The 5,884-nt window shown below is 36.8% G+C and overlaps 1 long non-coding RNA gene across 1 annotated transcript; it reads right to left on the bottom strand.

The window, feature by feature from the left end:
• Positions 1 to 401: 401 nt before the first annotated feature.
• LOC122034745 lies at positions 402 to 1,325 on the bottom strand. Its single transcript, XR_006126771.1, has 3 exons — positions 1,077 to 1,325; positions 839 to 882; positions 402 to 484 (listed from the first exon to the last, which is right to left on the bottom strand). It is a non-coding gene; the product is annotated as an uncharacterized LOC122034745 (long non-coding RNA).
• Positions 1,326 to 5,884: the final 4,559 nt, after the last annotated feature.

Here is a 5,884-nt window from a genome sequence, read left to right as displayed (position 1 = left end):
ACTTGGATATTGAACTTTTGAATGACTGCAATAATGTCCCTCTTTAGCACTGTAGTTTCTTCAATAAAGCTACTTGTTATATATCTATTTAAATACACACTTTAAAATTTAAATAATGTTAAATAAGGTCCAATGCATTATAAACAAAAAATTATAACAAGTATGAGGTCAAAAAAATATTGAACAACAGACATAAATCTTAAATGAGTTTCATATGCTAAATAAACTCCATCAAGAAGCTACTACTTGATTAAAGGATAAAGTTTCTAGTCTTAGTGAAAGTGCAGGCTCAACTTGCAACTTTAATCAGCTTATTCAAGCAATAGCGGATACAACTTGATCAAGGGCTTCATGTAATTCCCACTAGTGGGTGATTCTTAATCAGCAATTATTATCTCAAAAGAGGGATAAGGGATTCTCAGATAAATCTGTTGTAGCATTGCAGAAACTAAGCTCTGATAGGTCTTGTTTCACCATCAAGTGTCTGGAAACAAAATAAAACCATTAGTGTGTTTAAGAAAACAAAGATTTCTAATCTACTTATCTGTCAAGCACCCAAGAGGTATGAGCTTCATCAAGACTAATAATATGTGAATAAAGTCAATATGAGATGGACTAAGATTAACGACACTTTCAAAGAGAAACAATTACAATGCCAAGCAGAGGGAAAAATATAGAATTAAGTATTTAAATTATACAATAGCCCAGCACAAGTGACACAATAGACTTCTTCCGAGACAATTAAGATATTAACAGACTTATTTTGCACTCATTTTTATCTCAAGAATGTTCCATTAAGAGGGAAAAAGTTAAACTAGATGCAATTATGCAAACTAACCTTTCCATTCGACATTGCAAGTATTTCTTCGATCCGCTCGATCTCTACGACCAGAAAAATGAGAAGCCAATTAGAAATAATCATAAGAAATCTAATACATAAAGGAGTATAAAGGAATCTGACAACGTTTACTCATATTGGAAGAATAAATTATATCATTGGATTATAGCACCAGAAAAACATGCTAAGTACATCAATTTTCAATCTCTAAAGTTAACACAAGGTTGTGCTTACCAACCTGGAACCACATAGTCGAATGAACAAGTCACGTTCTTGCATTAAAGAAAATGTTATCTTTCACATAATCAAATAAAACAGATGCAATGTGTTGACGATTGCTGCTCACGAAACTTAGAAGCAAGGAAAGGCCTAGTCAAAAGAGAGAGCAAGGAGTCACGATCAGAGAGCACCGAACCAGACGAAAGCTTATTGTGCGCATTCTGAAATGCATTTGATATCTTAGGTAGTTCAACCCAGTGGACTGTTCTAGCAGCATTTTCCATTCGCTTGAAAGGATCCTCTATCTATAAAGTTGAAAAATCATCAACTAGCTATAGACTGCAAGTAATCATTCCAAGAAATTTCAACAGAAACATCAACAATCTTACAATCAGGGGCAGCGATCTACAAAAACGATGGCTTTTTTGTCGCCCTTCATATGTCGAGATGCTATAATCTGAACCAGAAGTTCTAATATATGAAAACTGCACATATAGATTAAATATTGATCAATATCCCAACAGCCTCTTTCTATCATAGCCTACTTTATATAAATTCAAGATAAGAAAATCGAGACTTGCTCAGTCTAAAACGCTAAATGTTGTAAAATTAGGTAACTAGCCATGAATCTAAAAGATCGCACCTTGTCGAAAAGGACAGCAAAAGTTGAGCAAGAGAGCTTTGGTTTATGATTCTGCTAGATCTGAACCTCTGTATATTTGCGGAACACACATCCTCAAAAGGACTCCCAGAGAAGTTACTCCATCCTGCAGCAACAAAGAGTAGAACATACACATACACTAAGGAAAGGCCTATATCATAATTATAGACATGCAGACATGCAAAAAAGACGTAAGAAATAAAGATGTTTCAAGGCTCTAGAAGATATATACCTCGATCAGAAATTCTTTCTTCATTAATTATTGCTCGCAGTGGTGGGAAAATACACATACCCAAAAGGTCAAACTAAAACCTACCAATTTCCTTTCAGCCCAAAATTTATATATTATGGAAGTTATCTTCCCTCTATGCTGATTTCAACAAATAAACAAAATAATGCAGTCTTCCTATTGCGCACGAGGAGAAAACTGCTAAGACCAAAAGTAAATATAGAATATTTAAAAGAAAGCTAGAAGAAATAAATAAGCCAAGCAAATTAAGAACAGAAATATCAGATATAAAATGCTCGAAAGCAATTCTTTTAACATCGAAACATCAAGGGCGAAACCAAACAATCAAGAGCAGAAAGACAATATGTAGGAACGTTAAAAACAAGTTTTTTTTTCCTCTCATTTTTGAACAGGAAATTAAACAAATGCCCTGAAGGCAAATACTCCAATTTGGAAGTGCTTAGAAACCATCCCTTTACTCGATCTCTTAATGCTTAAACAAAAAACACAGGAACTACAGTTGCGACAGATCTTTCAAGGAAACCTACACCAAAATGAGCTCAAGGAAAGGGGGAACCTTAGCATTCATCCAATTTCCTCTTCTTTTTTTCTTCTTCTTTTTTTTTTTATTTCAAAAACAAAAACTTCATTATTAGCAATTTCTTGAAAGAGAAAACAAACTCTTACCCTTCCGTACGTGTTCGCTTCGTGGCCAGCGGCGATGAGGTCGGCGACGTCCTTTTTGAGACACCGCACCGTGGCCTGTTTCTTACTTCGTATCGGCCCGATCCTCGCCCTTATGTTCTTCGCCGAGTGCTTGTTGCCGCCCAGTCGATCCATCGTGAATATCCACCACCAAGAATAAAAGCTCAAAACTTTACCAAGAAACAGAATTACTTCTTACCATTTGTTGAAGAATTTCCCACCTAGAATTCCACCCAGCATCGTTCTTCTCCCCCTTCTATGCCACACTCCCCCTGCTCTCTGTTTTACAACTCCTACGACGAAATGTGAAAGTAATTTATGGCCGGAAGAGTACAGAAAAAAAAGGAAACAGATAACGAGGAGACGAAAAAAGGCTACCTGTGCACCCACAGAATAAGCAAAGATGGTAATGGGGTGGCGGTGAGCTGTGAAAGAATTTCTGAAGAAATTAAACGGAGCAGTGGAAGCGAGCGGCAGAAGGGAGGAGGCAAGGCAAAGAAGGGGAGACGGGTTTAGGGCTTGGATCGAGAAGGTAAAGGGGTAGAATACGGCGGCAAAAAATTTCGGGGAGAGGGAAAGAAAAAACGCCGCGGCAAAAAATGGCGAAGTGGAAAAAGCGACGAAAGAAAGAAACAACGGCATTCAACAATACTTAATATACAATGATTTTTAAAAACCGTTGTCGTAATCCCAGAAAAAAGTGCACATAAACAACAGTTTTAAAAAATTGTTGTCGTAGCTAAATAGAGAACGGTTTTTAAAAACCGTTGTCATAGGCCAAAAAAATTGCTAAACGACAACGGTTTTTGATAAAACCGTTGTTAAAAGGCAAAAAGACAACCATTTGGTATAAAATCGTTGTCGTTTGAGTGTTGTTGAATGAGGTTTTTCTTGTAGTGATCAAGGTAAAAGTATCAATACACTAGGGTAAGATCGTAATGGCGAGTACCTCTTAGGAGAGTTTAGGAGTCACTTATCAGAAGTCGAGATTCAATCCCAACTGACTACACCTAGTACATACTAACAGAATGGTGTAGTAGATCGAAGGAATTGGACTCTTAGGGAAATAGTTAGATCAATGATGAGTTATTCAAAATTACCAAATTCGTTTTTAGGAAATTTGAATATAGTACATTCTAAGTCAGAACCCTCTACTCCCATAGAATTGTAGAATGGGCATAAGCCTAATCTAAAGCATATTTGGATTTGGGTAGTCCAGCACATATGATGAAGGGAGACACTGATAAGTTGGAATTAAGAACAAGAGTTCACTTGTTTGTGGGTTATTTTAGAGAAACGAAAGAAGGTTTATAGTCCTAAAAATTAGAAAGTCATGATCAAGGTAAAAGTATCAATACACTACGGTAAGATCTTAGTGGCGACTACCTCTTAGGAGAGTTTAGGAGTCACTTATCAAAAGTCGAGATTCAATCCCAACTGACTATACCTGGTATACACTAACAGAATGGTGTAGTAGATCGAAGGAATTGGACTCTTAGGGAAATAGTTAGATCAATGATGAGTTATTCAGAATTACCAAATTCATTTTTAGGACATACTCTGGAAACAGAAGTGAACATAGTACCTTTTAAGTCAGAACCCTCTACTCCCATAGAATTATAGAATGGGCGTAAGCCTAATCTAAAGCATATTCGGATTTGGGTAGTCCAGCACATATGATGAAGGGAGACACTGATAAGTTGGAATTAAGAATAGGAGTTCACTTGTTTGTGGGTTATTCTAGAGAAACGAAAGGAGGTTTATAGTCCTAAAAATCAGAAGGTCATGGTTAGCACCAGTGCTCGATTTTTAGAGGAATATATAATAAACCACAAGCCCATAAGTAAATTTGTTCTTAAGGAAATAATAAAGGACACGTCTAATCTAGTACCAACTGTACAAGATGAGATATCACAAGAAACTACAACACGTATCACAAATTATACACAATTACTGACAGTGCCTCGTCATAGTGGGAGGGTTGTTAGGCAACCTGGAAAATTCATGTTTTGGGAGAGTCTTTGGACTTGATCCCTGGTGAACATGAACCAGATCCCTGGACATATGACAAAGCGCTCCAAGATAAATATGCAGCATCTTGGCAAAGAGCGATGAATATAGAAATAGAATCTATATACTCTAATAAATTCTGGGAGCTTATAGAACCACCCAATGGTGTAAAAGTCATTGGATGAAAATAGGTCTACAATAGAAAAAGAGGGATAGATGGGAAGGTGGAAACTTTCAAAGTAAAGCTTGTTGAAAAAGGGAAACCTTTTACTGGTAGTCATGCTTAAGTCTATCCAGATTCTTTTATTTATTGTTGCTCATATAGATTATGAGATTTGGCAAGTGGATGTCAAGACAACTTTCCTTAATAGAAATCTTAAAGAAAGCATCCATATAAAGCAACCAGAAGGGTTCATTGCAAAGGGCAAAGAGCATCTAGTATATAAGCTCAATCAGTCTATTTATGGACTGAAGTAAAGCTTCAAGGTCTTGGAACATCCGGTTTAATAAAGTAATCCAGACCTATGGATTTATTCAGTAACCAGATGAGTCTTGTGTATACAAGAAGTGTGATGAAAACGTAGTGGTATTTCTTGTATTATACGTAGATGACATTTTTGATAGTTGGAAACAATATCAAAGTGTTGCCGGAAGTAAGGGTATGGTTGTCCAAGTAATTCGATATGAAGGACTCGGGAGAATGCACACATATTCTCGGGATCAAAGTAATAAGGGATCACAAGAAAAGAATGTTATGCTTATCCCGAGCTTCATATATCGATACAATCCTAGCCCGTTTTAGCATGCAAAACTCCAAGAAAGGTTTTCTACCTTTTAGACATGGAGTAGCTTTATCTAAAGAGATGTCTCCGAAGACATCAAAGGAGATAAAGGACATGAATACAGTTCCTTATGCCACAGTTGTAGGAATCCTAATGTATGCTATGTACAAGACTGGATATCTGTTTTGCCGTGGGCATGGTTAGCTGATATCAAAGCAACCCTGGACAAAGACACTAGACTGCCGTAAACCATATATTAAAGTACCTTATGGGGACTAGATATTATATGCTAGCTTACAAGGCAGATGATTTGCTCCCTGTGAGTTACACGGATTCAGACTTCCAATCAGATAGGGACAATAGTAAGCCAACCTCGGGGTTTTGTGTTTACTTTAGGAAGTAAAGCCGTAACAATGGAGGAGTATTAAGCATAGGTGCTT

Source organism: Zingiber officinale, chromosome 11B (assembly GCF_018446385.1).
Source record: "Zingiber officinale cultivar Zhangliang chromosome 11B, Zo_v1.1, whole genome shotgun sequence".
Lineage (NCBI taxonomy): Eukaryota > Viridiplantae > Streptophyta > Magnoliopsida > Zingiberales > Zingiberaceae > Zingiber > Zingiber officinale.
This window is presented reverse-complemented; position numbering and strand designations above follow the sequence as displayed.